We start from the raw sequence: 17,697 nt of genomic DNA on the forward strand, positions 1-17,697 counted from the left end.
TTTGTGTTTTGTTTTTGAAAAAATTGTTTTGTTAGTTCAATAACAAAAAAAAAAGTTATGAGGGGTAAAAAAAGGAACGCACCCACATCTTGCGTGCATGCGCGAGGCAGGAATAAAAAAATTTTACATCGGTGGGATCAGACAGGGCAAGGGCGGTGATGCGTGAGCCACAAACGCCACGGGGGCGTCCTGAGGCATGTAAAACCAAAAACAGTCGCGTTCACGTGCAACATGAAAAACACGGCCACACGGCAAAAAGAAAGAAAAAATAATAAAACTCAAACCGCATGTCGGATCGAAAAACCATAAAAAAGAAAAAGGTGTCGAAAGATGACTAAAAATTGCAACACGGGTTCCAGGAAAAATCAGGATGTTCACATGGAAAAAACATAAAAAAACAAGCCTGAAAACACATACGTGTATTAATATCAGAGAATCCGCACATCGGAATGAAGTGCAGAAAGAAAGAAAAATGTGCAGAATAATGTGTCCAACAACCTTATCATGGCAAAACATAGTTCCAATCAAGATAGGATGCGTTCACATGGGAAAACCCCCAAAAATAGACCCAAAAATGGACTTGAAAATTAATACTGGAAGAGCCATGCACCGAAATAGAGCACAGTAAACGTGAAAAATGTCTAGAGGAAAAGGAGTCACAGGGCTGGCACATCAAAACTCAGTTTGGGGGAAAATAGAAGGGGTTCATATGAAAAAACCACGAAAAACACACCAAAAAACACTCGAAAAATTTAATAACTAAAAATCTGGCAGTTGGAAGAGGGGGGAGAAAAAACAAAAAAGCGGGGGAAAGGCTGGCAGGACACGTTTGTCAAGTTAAACTGGAATTTCGGTGAAAAGAGGGTAGGTTCACATGAAAAAATGTGAAAAGTAGATAGGAAAAAGGCCCAAAAACTTGCAAAAATTAATAACGAACCAACCATGCATCCAAATGGCACGCATTAAGAAGAAAAAATGTCAGGGGAAAGGGGTAGGATAGGGCTGGCACATCAGATCAAGGTTCCGAAGCAATAAAGATGCGTTCACATGGGAAACCGTCCAATTTATGGAAATTGCTTCAAAAATTAATAACTTTAGAGCCATCTGTCGGAATAGGGGTTGATAAAAATGAAAAATGAGATGTTCAAAGGGATGAACGGGTCTGTAAGGTTGGATGTGATTCTCAGTGAACGTAAGGTACGTTCGCATGAAAAAATCGCAAAACAAAGAATAAAGGCAAACGATCAAGGAACAGCTCCGGGGACATGGTGAAATAGAACAGAGGAATGGGGACAGGACCCCCATCAAGGTAAAATGAAGTCATAGCGTAGATGCATGATCATAACAGGGTATATGCATGGGGGTATGCAACATAGACGCATAGGGACGCGTCCCCACACTTAAAACCTTAATAGGAAGGGTAAACCGAATATCAAGGACCTAGTACTACACATCAGACCAACCATGAACGTCCCCACACGTAAGACATGACCGTGACTGAGAAACAGAAGGTGTAGGGTTAGAAAAACTTGGCCCATATTGCCGAGGAGGAATGTTGACTATCGAGGTTGCGTCTTGTATCGTTGTCGGCTGTAGGAGGTACCAAGGTGTCTTTATAGCTCACATCCTTCGTGGCAGGCACCATGCGGCAACACCGAGGGAGGTAGCTGGTGGAAGGAATCGTAGAAAATTCGTTGATGACGAGGGATATTGCACTCAACGCACAATCACTCAAATGGAATGAAAGAGCAGTCACTCACCCCATTACTAACATCACTCAAGGAAATAATGATGGGACTCAAAGCTCACACCTGGTTTAGGAATCGACAAGGGAATGGTGTAGAAAGAGAATGATAGGGTGCACAATTGATGGTGCATCAGTGCGTCCAACCCCATCTGGCATAGGTGCAAGGAGAAAGGCCAGGGAGCCTTGCAGTGCAATGTACAAAACAGAGTGACGTGTCCTGTGCTGATGGTAGAGACCCATCCCATGGGTATAGAGGGAAATGGAAACGTACCTGACTCCAATGGTCGTAATGTCCCTCAATCCTCACCTCTCAATAATTGATTGAAGAAACACTAGTCACACTCAGTCCACCCTCTGTCTCACCCTATTGAAAGACACAAAGGGCAACCTATTCCTGAAACCCATTGATGTAATCCTCACTATCACTTGTGGAGAGGGTGCATGCCTTGTGCGTAATTGATGGTGCAACTGTGCATCGCGCCCTGTGCCGGCATATAGTGCAAGAAGGAAGGCCAAGGAGCCTTATGGTGCAGTGCACAGGAACAGATCGTGCATTGTGCATGGAGAGGCCCATCCCGTGCGTGCAACACTCTGCTCACACATCTCACCTCTCATTTGATTTGAAGGAAAAGACTAATCACTCACCCCACCCTCTGTCTCACTCACTGATAGATACAGAGGGCAGCCCATACTCACGTCCCCATCCTGTTAGAATGAAATCTCGCATCACTCAAGGGGTTGGTGATGAAGATCAAATCAACTATTGTTGTCATCAGGATCTTGAAGACGAGGCGTACCTAGGGAGGCAGCCTACAAATCTCATACTTCAATTATTTGTAAGAAAAGTCGTTTGTTAAGAAGGGCAGATGGATTGATATTGCAGAGACAGTGTACCAAGGGAGGTGGCTTCAAATTACTTGCTGAAAAGGGTCTGCTGATGAGTCAACTATCCTAAACTGTGGGGTGTTACCACCTTTTCTAGAGTCAACTTCCCGCCCAAGGGTGTTTCCATCTTTTCTTGGAACAAGGCCTGTTATGACAGGGAATTTTCTCCTTTTCTCCCATAACAGTTTTGTTTGTTTTTTTTTTCTTTTTTTTCTTTTTTTTCTTTTTCTTTTCTTTTCCTTTTTTTTGTTTTCCTTTTTTTTTTTCGTTAAGAAAGACTGTAACGTGTCCACTAGTATCATCCAGGACACGTCTTAGCAGTCCATCGGAAAGGATGTCTAGAAAACTCCGCCCAGCACTCCCATGGAATGTTACGGGTTTTGCGATCTAGGTCTTCTCGCGTCTGCCACGTAGCGGAAATATCCTGGCCGTTCCCACTTAGGATCGACCGAAATTAGGGTTTTCCTGATTGGTCATTAGCTAACAGCAACTAGCGTCAGACCCGAGCGAACTACTTTACGCAGAAACGCCAGGTCCTAAGCAGATTCACGCTGCACTTGGTTCAAGGAGAATGGGAAACGAGAGGGATGCAAGGCTCAACCTCTCTGCCATAAGGCATAGTCCCATTCTCTTCCCCTAAAATAACATAAATCGGGTAAGACGTAACTCTAGGTCATCGCTCTCATTATTCGTTTTGATGATGATGATCATCCTGCTGTTCTTCGAGATTTTTGAGAAAAGTCCCCGGCTAACCGAGACCACCCCACCGTAGGACGGACCCATGGCCCATCCCCTGCACTTTCCTTGATTTGTTTTAGTTACGTAATTATCTAACACATTAATTTGACATATAACAATCAGCTTCTTTAATTAATCCTGTTAAGCACTGGTTCCTTCACGTAATCTTATCACGTGACATAGAAAAACAATATCAAGCAAGTTCTTTTTTTACATTTCATCATTTTATCTTTGAAATACAAGGAGTTCCGCCCGTAGGCTTGTCCATAATCCGCCCGAGGGTTATCCAGTAATCCCCAAGGATCACTATTCCAAGCTTCCGCTCGTAAACTAGTATGCGGGCCTCGAGATCCAATCCCGAGTCACGTTAGCCTCTTGTGCAGGACCCGGAAGGCAAGGGATTTACGGCCAGAGCCCCCCCTGGCACCCAAGCATCCTCCTACTCCAAGTAGAGCTCAACGGAAAGACCTCTCGCGGCGGGTTCGGTCCACATTCCTGACGTGGTGAACAACCCCCTTTGTTAGGGTTAGGCAGGTAGTCGAGGGTAACTGAAACTACCTCTTCCTTCAGCCTTTAACCTGAAGTATAGGTACTCATTTAATTTGTAATTCATAATTCAAACAAAGCCCTAAAATCTCTAGCAAGCACAAACATTTCCATTAATCAACCGTATAGTTTGGCAAACTGCTAAGGAAGTGTTCTTCCCTTTTGAGTATATTAGCACTCGTTCCCAAGGTGTCTTGTAAATTGGCAAGATCCGTTACATTCTGGTGTAGGGCGTACCTTATTAACCCAACTTGGTCAACCCTAAAGTTCCTTAGATATGCTAGTTTCTGGTTTACAACTTTCCTTATTTAGAAGGATATCCAAAAATACGTCCTTTTGCAAGATAACTTGCGTAGGGATCTGCCATCCTTATTGAGGGTTTTTACCCTTTCTCCTTGTGAATCAATCACAAGACTAAATGATTTCGTACTTGCTGCGCAATTCCTGCAATGGAATAATCCGTTTTAGATCCTTTAAGCTAATGTATGTCGGGCCTAGGGTTTCTTTTTAAGGATCTCGTGGACAGCCCTAGTTCTTTATCTTTACGAATTTTTTTGACCCTACAATAAGGAAAGTAGTCAAGTGCTTAGGGTATGAATATTTCTATGTTTAGATTGGATTGGATATTATTTGGAAGGTAATATTAATCGTCTTGTTACAATTTTGCTATCCTTGTGACAACTTACTTTTCAGTCAATACAGTTCAATTTAAACTTCATTTTTCCTTGCAGATGAACTCATGCCAAATAACAAACATTTCCCTTGCTAAGATGTGCAATTAGCAATGATAACTTCCTAGTAATTTGAGCAACGAAAGAAACCTTTCATGAATTTAATCATTTACAATGATTCGTTGTGAAAGGAATAAGATTAATGGTGCAAGATATATAATTCTATACCTTTAGGATTTAACTAAAATATACTACTATAGTAAATTGATAATCTTGCTCGTAATTTATAATGCTTGATGCAATTCGAAGGAAACTAAGTTCTATACATTATCATTCATTCAAATAAGCTAAACTCCTTCATTACAAATAACTCGGACAAATATATCCTATCCCTAACAATTTCTCTTTGCATGATCGACTTAAAACCGAATTAAAGCCAAGAAGAAAAACCTGGTTTTGGGGTGAGATATCCACATGGATACCGGGAGATGACCCTCCCACGGCTACGCCTTGGACTTTCTTAGGAGGCATCGCAATTGTAGTTTTTCGAACGTGGAAGCAGCTTTATAACTCCTCCTTAGAATTCCACCGTCACTCCCTTGCACCGTTCGTCAAAAGTAATTTTTGGAAGGCTCCCTCCTTGAATTCGGGAATTCGAAAGGGTGTTTTAGAATCTTTTACAACTAAGACCCATTGAAGCCATGGGGAAGGCTTAATGGCCTTTGTAAGCTCAAAAGAACGGGAATAAAAAGGTGTGGAAAAGACACAAGGTGCAGGAGAGCTCTAAGGGAAAATAATAACCGTAAAGGTTATAAGTAAGGGTCTAAGGACCCTTAGGCAATTTAGGAGAAAAGGGGCTTATGAGGGTTTACACACGTAGGGGGGAAATGATTCCGAGGCCAATGAGGAAGGGCTAAAGGAAAATTTAAAAAAACACAGGGGTTGGGTTCCAACTATGGGAAGGGGTATATAATGCTTTAAACACGGGGGGTAATAAAAAGGGTTTCATAAGGAACAAGAAGGGGGTGAAAGGGTTTTTGAAGCCCATAAGAAAGGGCTTAAAGGTTAAATCACGGGGGGCGGGGGGTGGTTTCGAAGCTAGGGAAAATGGGCTTTTAGGGATTATACACGGGGAAAAAGTAATAAGACCCTTAAGGCCTTCGTGCTCTTGGGGGGAGTGACTCCAAAGTGAAGGTAAGGGTTTTAGCACGAGGGTGAAAGGGGCCTTAAGGGTTTTTTTAAAAACCCATGGGGGGGGGGGGGGGGGGGGGGGGTGAGGTTTCAAAAAACATAAGAAGGGGGGCCTTGAGGGTTTTTAGGACATGGGGGTGAAAGGGGGCTAAGAAAGCCCTTTAGAAGCTTCCCCCCCAGGAAGCTTCTAAAGCTTCCCCACGTGGGGGGGGAAAGCTTAAACAGCGACTGGCGGCAAGTTGGACAGGCCGCGAGGCCCGCGACTACAGATGGCGGCGCTGACAGGCAAGCGGACGACAGAATTCAGGCGGCAGTGGCGGAGTGCTCCCTCAAGTCTTCACGTATCAGCTTCTTCTCTCCCTCACGGCTAATATCCCTCAGCCGTGGGGTAATAACCTCTCTCTCTCTCTCTTATGATTGGCGGCAGCGTCGTCTTCTTGATCTCCAACGGCCACCCCCTTCAGCCTAGGCCCCCTTGATTTAAATAGGGGAGGGGAGGGGGATCCTCCCTCCCCTGTGTGGCATCACGCATGCCTCTCCCTCACTCCAAGCTCCACCAAGGAGCTTAATCACTCCTTCTATTCCCCTCCCCCTCCAGCTCGGGGATCCTCCCTCCCCTGCGTGGCATCACGCATGCCTCTCCCTCACTCCAAGCTCCACCAAGGAGCTTAATCACTCCTTCTATTCCCCTCCCCCTCCAGCTCGTCAGTCGGCTGGGGGGATAAAGGGAATTTAAAAAAAAAACATTTATCCAATTTCATTTTTATTGAGGCAGTTCACACATGCCTTCGGGGATCACACGAGAAGAGATTAAGGTCGGGTTGAAAGGTATCTGTGAGGGGCTAGCAAAATGAGACCGCCTCATGAGGAGAATCATAAGGGCTATCAGAAGCACGACAGAAGAATAGTGTGACGCCCAAAAGGGGGAGGGTAGGTCAACTGTGATTGTCAAGATCCCCAGGGAGGGAAGTATTTCTTCAGACGATAGCCATTGATTAGGAAAGGATCATCAGAGGCATCAACGATCTGCACCTGAGCAGAGCCACTAGGATTGACATCAAGTACCTTGTATGGGCCCATCCACCATTGTTGAAGCTTGCCAGGAAACTTGCCAAATCTCGAATCATAGGCCAGGACAAGATCACCTTCTTTAAACTCCTTGTGCTTGATGAAACTGTCATGATAGGCCTTGCATCACGCTTGAGTGGTTTCCATGCACTATATGGCCATCTGCCGTATCTCATCCAAGCATTCCAAGTGCAAGAGACAGCGTTGTAGTGACTCATCATCTCCCAAGCATTCTTTAACTGCCACTTGCAAAGAGGGTAATTCCAATTCAACATGGAAGATGGCTTCTATACCATACACTAACTGGAAAGGGGCCTGTCATGTAGCTACCTTATGGGAGGTTCTATATGCCCAGAGGGCCTCTGTAAGCCGATCGTCCCAGTCGCGATGGTGTACGGCAATCGTTCTTGTTAAGATTGAGCAAAGGATGCAATTGGTGACTTCAACTTGGCTATTGGCTCTGGGGTAATAGGGAGTGGACTTGCGATGGCGGATCTTATACAGTTCCGTCAGCTCCTCCATAATTTTGTGAAGGAAATGAGTACCTTTATCACTTACCAGCTCAAGGGGACTACCAAAATGGGTGATAATATTCTCGTACATGAACAAGGCTACGCTGTCACCATCGTCCCGTTTGAGAGCTTTAGCTTCACACCACTTTGTGACATAATCCGTACATACTAAGATATATTTGTTCTGCTTCCGTCTAGTATGTGGATCAATGGGACCCACAAAATCAATCCCCCACTTCTCGAACGGCTTTAGGGGAAGAATGGGTTGCAGTAGCATGGCACTTGTTTTGGTGGGTTTTCCCATTCCCTGACAAGCATCACATCTCTTGCAGTAATCATATGCATCCTTGTGGAGGGTCGACCACCAGTATCCTGCTAATAGAGCCTTCCTAGCTGTCGCTTCCCCTGCGAAGTGTCCACCATATGGTTCATCATGGCATGCTTTCAATGCTGTGCCAATTTCATCCCCTGCAACACATCTTCGCAATACTTTATCTTTGCCTCTCTTGTACAGTGCACTGCCTAGCAAAGTGTAGGGGGTTGATTCTAATAGAAGCTTCTTCATGCCTGCCGCTTCCCCTGCGAAGTGTCCACCACATGGTTCATCATGGTATGCTTTCAATACTATGCTGATTTCATCCCCTGCAACACATCTTCGCAATACTTCATCTTTGCCTCTCTTGTACAGTGCACCACCTAGCAAAGTGTAGGGGGTTGATTCTAATAGAAGCTTCTTCCTCTCACGGCTTGAGATGCTAGGAGGATAGTGTTGAGTTGCCAGAAGATTGGCTATGTCTATATACCAGGGAGTAACTGTTTCAACTAGAAACAAAGAAGCATCAGGAAGGTCTGGATCATCATGTTCCTCTGCTTCTGTTTGAGGGATCTGTGATAGATGATCGGCTAGGACATGGGAACGGCCAGGCTTAGTGACCACTTCAAAATCAAACTCATGGAATAGGAGTAACCATCTCATCAATCGTCCTTTAACATCTACTTTGTTCATTAGGAAAGACAGGGCTTCATGATCCACATAGAACTTGAAATGCATTGACAGATAGTGTCTAAACTTCTCTAGTGCAAACACCATTGCTAAGCACTCAAGCTATATCATTGTGTCGTTCCATTCCCTATCAGTGACCTTTTGGGTTGCATAATATATCGGTTTATCTAATTTAGAGGGACCCTTTTGACATGGGACAACACCTAGCCCTTCGACTAAAGCATCTATGTGCACATGGAACTCCTTCATCCAATTAGGAGGTTGTAAGATAGGTACTTTGATAAGGCACTATTGTAGGGCATTAAAGGCTTCTTCACAATCATCAGTCCAAAGGAAATCACTATCTTTCCTTAGGAGCTTGTGTAGAGGGGCTGCCTTGGCTGCAAAATATGCAATAAATCTTCTGTAGTAGTCCACATGGCCAAGAAATCCTCTCAATTGCTTGAGGTTTGTTGGTGCTGTTAAGGTGGCAATCTTCTCAATCTTCGTCGGGTCTGTTGCAATCCCTTGTGCAAAGACAATATGGCCCAGAAGAACTCCTGATGAGATGCCAAAGACACATTTATTGGAGTTGAGAGAAATCCCATACTCTCGGTATTTGTCAAAACATTGCTCTAGGTGTCCCCAATGCTCATGGATTAAGCTATAGACACAAAAGTCATCAAGATACACCTCAATGAAATCATGCAAATGACTCTAGAGAGTAGCCATCATTACTCGTTGAAAGGTAGCAGGAGCATTACAGAGCCCAAATGGCATCACTCCATAGGAATAGGTCCCCCATTCTGTGGTGAAGGTTGTTTTGGATTGGTTCTCTTCTACGATTTGGACTTGGTTATATCCACTAAATCCACCCAAGAGAGAATACAGCTCATGGCATGCCACTATGTCCAACAGTTAGTCTGTAAAAGTGATAGAAAATGATCCTTCTTCATCTTCGAATTGAGCTTTTGAAAGTCGACACATATTCGAAGTTTCCCATTCTTCTTGGGTACTACCAAAATGGGCGAAATCCATTCATTGTTAGCCATGAGATAAATGAACTCGGCTTCAAGAAGTTTCAATAATTCAACCTTCACCAAAGCAAAATAATTATTCATATGCCTTTGTCTTTGTCTTACAAGTTTGGCATCACGCTCTAGGTCGATGTGATGTTGGCATACTATGGGATCAATCCCCTTTAGATCTTTATATAACCAAGCAAACACATCTAAGTTATCCTTTAATAAGTCTTGTAGGACCACTAGTTCTTCTTCTGGAAGATTGAGACTCACTTTCAGGTGACGTTTAGTACCATTAGTATCCAGGAACGTCCCTTGTTTTTCACCTTCCACTTCGCCGATAAACATCCCACAGATTGCTTCCAGATAGAGGTCTAACTCTTTTAAGGGAGTAGTGTCCTCGTCTGATGTTCCATTAGAACCAGTGTCCTCCTTTTGAACAGATGACTCATTTGTCTGTTGAGGTTGCTGGAAGGGTATCAAAGCTTTGTTTGCTTCTATGTGAATGGTGACTTCTTCAAGACTCAGGGATTCATCTTCAGAGGATGCGTCCAGGAATGTCACATAGCACGGACCTTCTAGAGGCCGTAGCTCTGAGGGCTTTGACTTCTGTTAATAAGGGGCATCATCATCATCTTTTCTCTGGACTGAACGGTCAGGGCGACAGGAGCCACTGGTGAACTTAATTTTTATGTCTTTAATCCATCGCTTATACAGATTCTACATACTTTGTGGTCCCTTGGTCAACCCAAATGGAACCATGGTCATTCCATCCAACACCCTGAGATCTTCGGCCTCTAAGGTCTCTGTAGGGACATCGACAAGATCATTCGCTATTAGGGGAAATTCTTCATCTACACTTTCATAACTTGCTCCATTTTCTTCCTCATCATTCTCATCCTGTTCCTCTGGAGGCTCTCTCTCTGTTTCTGTAGAGGCTTTGTAGAAGAAGAAGAGATCTTCTGCCTCTGTATCTGCTTTTGTTTGTGTCTCTGTTTCCACTCTGTCTGTGTTTTGCATCTGCTCTGTCTCTGTTCTGTCTCTGTGACTGTCATGTAACAAGGAGAACAGTACATCCATGCTTCTATTTCATTGTCAGAGGTGATTTCAGAAGTCAATTTGATTTGAGGCAGGAGGTATTCTCCCATGGACAAGGACTTTGCTTCCCTTGGTAGTTGGCTTACAGTGCCCACTGTTAGGGACTGTGCCTCTATTTTCTTGGGAAAGATCTATTTAACAGCCTCTTCATCTCCTAATGTACCATTTGTTACCTCGTTGGAGGAGTTAGTTATGACTTCGATGGATGTGGATCGATTGCCTTTTTGCGATCCATACAACTTCAACACCACTTTGTTGGGTCCTCTGCCTAGGGTTAGGGTTCCTTTGAACTAGTCTGTCCTGGTGGCTCTTGCTTCAAAAAGCCAAGGTCTTCCCAACAGTAGCCTCGTATGAGGTCCCATAAGAATTTGGTTTGACCACCAAATATGTCAGCCAATAATCTCTTCTTGCAAGGGTTGTTTTTATGTATGGGAGGATGCACAACGGTTTGATCCTGCTTTGGTCTGTCAATCTGATAAGCCACTGTATATGTTGAATTCCTTGCAACCCTAAGTCCTTCATTGTCACATCTGTCATTATGTTTACTGATGAGCCTCCATCAATCAATGCATCTGAGATGAAGCATCCTTCTATCCATACACTAATCTCTGGCGTTTGAGGATCTAGGAAGGCATTAGCCACATCTACTTCCTTTATAGGCTCCAGGGCCTTATTAGTCTTGGTCTCTATTGAAGGAACAATCCTTAGTCCCCGTCTTCTTGTCAAGATGCTTTTGAATTTCTTTCGGCAGCTGGGAGACAACATTAGTAACTATCGGAATGTTAAGTTTGGTTTAAAAGTATCTAGGTCTTTCACCAAGTCATAATCTTTGATAGGATCCATAGGCTTCTCCAACCGGCTAGGGAATCGGGGCTACCCCCATTTTCATCTTTCCTTTTTCTTCTAGTAATTGTAACATCAGCACTTTCTATGTTTCTGGAAGTGCTTTTGTCTCATCTATCTCCTGGACCTCTAGTTCTGTTTTGGGGACTGTCTCTGTAACTGTCTGTGGCACTACAGTGCTCTATACTGTACTGTTCTGTTCTGTACTGCTCTGTCCCTCTGTTGGCAAGTTGAAATTCATAGTCTTGGCATGAGTGTTATTCTCATTCTGAACAATTGGTTCCTTCTTCTTGGCATGCGTGACAACGGCAACTTCCAACTCTACCAAATTGGAGGCAGGCTCTTGTACCTTCTATTGGCTATCAGTGGCATTAGCCTTTACAGGGGCTGGACTTCGACAGTCCTTTGTAGTGTGGCCTTCTCCTTTACATCGGCTGCATAAGGGCTTGTAATCCACAGATCGTCTAGGGTTTTGACAATTTAGGGAGATATGACCCTTCTCTCTACACCTATAATATTCCACCTCTGATCTTTCACCATCGCCAGACTGTCGTCCTTTGTAACTTTGAGAGGGAAACCTCCTTGGACTGAAATTAGGACCAAACTCCCTAGGCTTTGGTCCAATATCTTGTGTTGTCATTTTGGATTCTAGCAAGTTGAATCGTGCATTTTCATCCTTCTGTCTTCGTTCATGCATCTCTTTCAGAGAGTAGATATCCTCTGTATAGTTCTTCCGCAAACAATAGGAACAGAAGGCTTTGGGAATGGTTGGTTTTGGGGTCCATTCAGTGGCTAAATGTCCCGCTTGATAACACTTTCTGCACCATGTATTAGAGCACATCACATCTCTTCCAACTCTCGTAGGATTGGATATATTGGCGGTATTCACCTTCAGTATCTCTAGCTACTCTGTAATCACATTCATAAGCTCTTTCTTGATACTTGCAACTGAGTTGGATAAGTAGTCCTTCAGATTTTCACCTCCTGAAGTACTTGTAGTAGGGATTTGGGAAGCTTCTGTAATTACTACATACATTGGTTGGGTTGATCCAAAAGGTCCTCTGTTTTGGTTCTGATTCAGAGTTCCTATTGAGACTTGGGGTTGTTGATTCTAGTTGGTAGGGTTTTAATATTGTTGAGTCGCCATTGGAAGAACTGTTTGAGGCCACTATTGTTGTGGTTGAACCATCGTTTAAGGCATTGTCGTCTATAGTAATCACATTGGATTAGGTGCATTATATTGCGGCATTGTTTGTATCTGGGGATAGGGGTAGGGAACTGTCCCTGGGACTGCATTTAGTGGGTATACTATTCTTGGCATGGGAGGAGGTAAGACTCCTCTTCCTAGAGTCATTGACAGCCTTGCTTCAACTTCATCATACAATCTTGCCCCTTCCACTACAGCTTGCAGATTGACTAGTCTTCTCAATTCCATGAACTTGCAAACTTTTGGTTGTAGACCTCTGAGAAACACTCCTTTCTGGATGCCTTCATCCAAATGATGGTTAGTCCATCTCTTTAGGATGGATTCCATTTGCGAGACATAAGCTTCTACTCTTTCTCTAGAGGACTGACTTAGGTTCATGAACTCCTCTCGTATCCGCTCTTCAAAACCTTCACGCCTGAATTTAGTGAGGAGTGCCAACTTCAGGTCATCCCAAGTGCCAAAAGTTCCTGCTGCTTGTCTCTCATACCACTGAAACGCCGCACCCTTGAAAGTGGTGGAGAATATTACTAATCAATGCTCAGGGATTTTGACATTGTTAGCCACACACGCTACCATGAATTCTGCTACATGAAGATGAGGGTTTTCATTGTACTCTCCTTTAAAAACTGGCAACAAAGGAAGGGGACCTTGAGTTGCCATGGGAACTTCTGTAAAGAGTGCTTTTAGGGCATCAAAGGAAGCTTCTGTTGGAGCTCATTCTCAGTTTTGATTTTTCCTTCTCCCTTCTCATGTACCTCTGGACTTGTTCTAACGCTTGCCTCTTGATTGCATCATTCATCAGGGGGTTGGCTCCAACCAGTTGGTCTGTACTCAATAGGATAGTATCAGAGAGGGCTTCAATCTCTGAGGGATTCTCTGGCCAACATCTCTTCTACTTCCTTCTTTTCAAAATCTCTGAACTCGGCTTTCAAACCACTACAGAGGGGGAGATATTCCATTCTGAAAGTATCAAAACTCATTCTTCTTAGGATCGTTATTGTGCCATAATAATAATGCGAGCTTCTGAGGGTTTGAACAATGTATGTTGTGAAAAACGCTCTGTCTACCTACTTCCAGTGGGTTGCTAATTGGACAAACAAAAGATTGTCAGTGTACCAAGCATCTCACGTATCTTGCTGTTGAGCATTCACAAACAAATTTCAACTATTTCCTTCTTGTTTTTGTGAACCTCCATAGACCACGACTCCTGAAGCTTCTCCACGATCTCCCACTTGATGATGTCTGAAAATTTCTCAATGAATGCCAAATCTTCCATGGATGGTCATTCCCTCTATTTCTGCTCTTCAGTTTGTTTTCAAACAAATTTCCACCAAGATGCAAGTTTTTGCTGCTTCAACAGGAAGAGGAAACAGTCCACCGCATAGAGCATGCATCATGATGATAATATGTTTCCACCATTGTGGGATGAATTTCTTGTGGAAAGTGGCTTTGATAATGAGAATCTCCAACTCTTCAGTGGAAGAAGGAACTTTGCAAACATCCATTGAATTCTTCTCTTCTTGGCAATGCCATTTCCTTCATTTTCAGCCTCTTAACCAAATCTCAAGATGACCTGCTCCCATAAGAACTTCATTGTGGTCCTTGCATCGTTTTCCCTTGTGGCTCTTACTTTAGCCCATTTCGTCAAATAGTCAACTGCTACAATGATATATCGAGCCTGTGAATACTGGGCCACAGGAGTAATGGGTCCGATGAAGTCAATGCTCCATTTCTTGAAAGGTTGTCGTGCTATTATAAGGGTCAATTCTATTTTGTCCTTCCATGCAGGGACCTTGGTACTTTGGCACTCATCACAGTGCTTGAAAAATCTAGCTGCATCATGGAATAGCATGGGCCACCACAGTTGAGACTGCAGCACCTTGTGGGCTATCGTGTCTCCACTAAAATGCCCCCTCTAGCGATTTCGGTGTGTGCCTCTCTCAACGTGTCGTGCATCTCATGTTCACACACACACCTACGTAGCAACCTGTCTTGCCCTAACTTATAGAGTTGGCCGGCAATCAACTGATAGGGTTGGATCTTCACAATAAGCCTCCTAAGCTTGGCCTTCTTGATAGGTCTCTCGCGTGGACCGTGTTCGAGCACCTGGATGACATCGTTATCCTAGTATAGCGTTAAATCAGCCTCGAATAATTCCTTGTCACTGGACATGCCAAATAGATGTGTATCTGGAAGGTTGTCCATTATGCCTTGTCCAGCGGCTTCACCTGTGGGTATGCGAGACATGTGATCTACCATGTAATGTTGTTTCCCTTTGGGTACAACCACAGAGAAGTCAAACTCTAGAAGAAGCAATAACCATCGTGCAATGCGTCTTATAGCACAAGGCTTGTTCACTAGATAGAGCAATGCTTGATGGTCAACAAGAAAGGTGAAGGGTGTGGGCAAAAGATAATGTCTAAATTTCTTAATGGCAAACACCATGGCCAGTCCCTCCCTTTCCGTAGTGGAATAGTTCATCTCCGTGTCAGTGAGCTACCTGCTAGCAATGCTCACTAGGTAATCAAGGTTGTGTTTGCCAAGTTGGCATAGAACAACTCCAATGGAAAACTTAGATGCATCTATATGCACATGGAATGTTCTAGTCCAATCTGGAGCTCGTAAGATGGGTGCAGTGGTAAGAGCCTTTTTCAATTCTTCATAAGCACATTGGCATTCTTCGGTCCACTCGAATACAATTAGCAGCTTGTATACTAGTCTTGCGATTAGTGCATAATTTAGTACAAAGCGCTGATAGTACCCTGTGTGACCTAAGAAACACTGAACACCCTTATAATTGTTGGGTGGTGGCAAGTCGACAATAACCCTGATCTTTGAGAAATCAATGGCGATGCCATTCTTGGACACCATGTGCCCTAGGATGCATCCGTGTTTCACCCAAAATTGACACTTCAGGAGATTCAACAAGAGATTATAAAGTCGACACCGCTCAAAGACTTCCCATAGTTTCTCTAAGTGTTTCGCCCAACTAGAGTGTACGCATAGATCATCCACAAACACCTCTAGCTCGTCTGAGCATGTCTTTGAAGATTGTACACATAAGGCATTGGAAGGTTGTGGGTGCGTTCATTAGCCCAAAGGGCATGACGATGTAGGCAAATACCCCCCACTCTGTAGTGAAGGATGTCTTATGCCTATCGTTGGACTGTACTCACACTTGATTGTAGCCCGAGAAGCTGTTGTTGAGAGTGGAAAAAGACTGAATTTTTGACTGAATTTTGTTGTTTTTGAGGACTGAATGATTGATTTTTTATGGATTTAGAGTGATGTATGGTTGATAATGGAATTGTTTGAGAGTGTTTTGGATGATATTGATTATGTTTTGAAAGCTCATTATGATTTTTAGTAGAGATATGAAGCTCTGTGATGTTCTGATAGGTTCTGTTGAGGTTCTGATTGGTTCTGTATACCTTTTGTATAGCTTCTATTTTGTTTTGATTTTCTTCTGTATGAAGCATGGATTGATGATTGATAAAGATTGAGATCTTTTGGAAGCTTATTGAATAGTTTTTTATAGTTTGGAATGATTTTAGTATGAGTTATGAGGTTTTGATGACCTTTTGTAACCCCTTGTAAACCTCCTATAGAGCCTCTGTCTCTGCTCTATAACTGTTCTGTATCTACTCTGGTACTGTAATGTACTGTTCTATAGATCTTTTGTAAGTGTTATGTAAAATGTATGTGTGACTTTGTGAAAGTTTTATAACTTTTGGAAAGGATGAATCTAAGTTCAAAAGAGCTAAAACAAATGGAAGAAGCAGCTACTGAAGACTGAAGAGAAGACTGGGGTGAAAGTGACAGTAGTGAGCTATGAAGAGACACTGTAGTGGCTCTAGTGCCTTTTCACAATAGAAATACCTCTTGGGAGGTGCATCCACAACCTAAGAAGGATTATTGAGAGTTATTATTGAGTATTGTAGTGAGGATATGATGTACTATTGATAGAGAGAGAGAGAGAGAGAGAGAGAGAGAGAGAGAGAGCCAGAGATAGTCAATTCTATCAAAACACTGTAACTGTATATGAGAGATTGAGAGAGAGAACTATAAAGACATTGAAGATGAATACTATGTGATTGATTTCCATTAAAAAATGGTGTATTCTTCTATGTTCATTGTTCTATTGAAGAATTCTATGAAGATATTGAAGATTATGATTGATTCTATCAAATCCATGGGAAATATTTACTATGATGCTGTGTGAAGATTTGCTATTTTTTTAATTTTGATGATCAAAATAATGAAATAAAAGCTTGTTGATGTTACAAGATAGATTTTCTTGCAGTAGAATCCCCTTTTCTTTGGTGTTCCTCTTGGGGCTCCATGTTTTTGGTGCGCAACTGGGGAAAATTGCCATCAGCAAGCATTAGAAGAGACTGAAAATGAAGGAAATGGCATTTTCAAGGAGACAAGAATTGAATGGATGTTTGCAAAGTTCCTTCCTCCACTGAAGAGTTGGAGATTCTCATTATCAAAGCCACTTTCTATAAGAAGTTCATCCTACAATGGCGGAAACATATTACCATCATGATGCATGCTCTATGTGGTAGACGGTTTTCTCTTCCTGTTGAAGCAACAAAAACTTACAACTTGGTGGAAAATTGTTTGGGAATAGTAGAAATAGAGAGAATGACCATCCATGGAAGATTTGGCATTCATTGAGAAGTTTCCAGACATCATCAAGTGGGAGATTGTGAAGAAGCTTCACGAGTCGTGGTCTGTTGAGGTTCACAAAAACAAGAAGGAAAAGAGTTGGAATTTGTTCGTGGATGCTCAACAGCAAGATACATGGGATGCTTGGTGCACTGACAATCTTCTGTTTTTCCAATTAGCAACCCACTCGAAGTTGGTAGATAGAGTGTTTTTCACAACATACACTGTTGAAACCCTCAGAAGCTGGCATTATTATAAGGGCACAACAATGATCCTAAGAAGAATGAGTTTTGATACTTTCAGAATGAAATATCTCCCCCTCTGTAGTGGTTTGAAAGCCGAATTCAGAGATGTTGAAAAGAAGGAAGTAGAGGAGATTCTCTGGCCAACATCTCCTCTGGACTCATACTAACGCTTGCCTCTTGATATGTGAGAAGAGAGAAGGCAAAAATACGTGAAAAGAAGAAAGTAGAGGAGATGTTGGCCAGAGAATCCCCCAGAGATACATGAGAAGAG

The sequence above is a fragment of the Lygodium microphyllum genome, chromosome 1 (assembly GCF_053477565.2).
Source record: "Lygodium microphyllum isolate KBCC chromosome 1, Lygodium_microphyllum_v1.1.10, whole genome shotgun sequence".
Taxonomy (NCBI): Eukaryota; Viridiplantae; Streptophyta; class Polypodiopsida; order Schizaeales; family Lygodiaceae; genus Lygodium; species Lygodium microphyllum.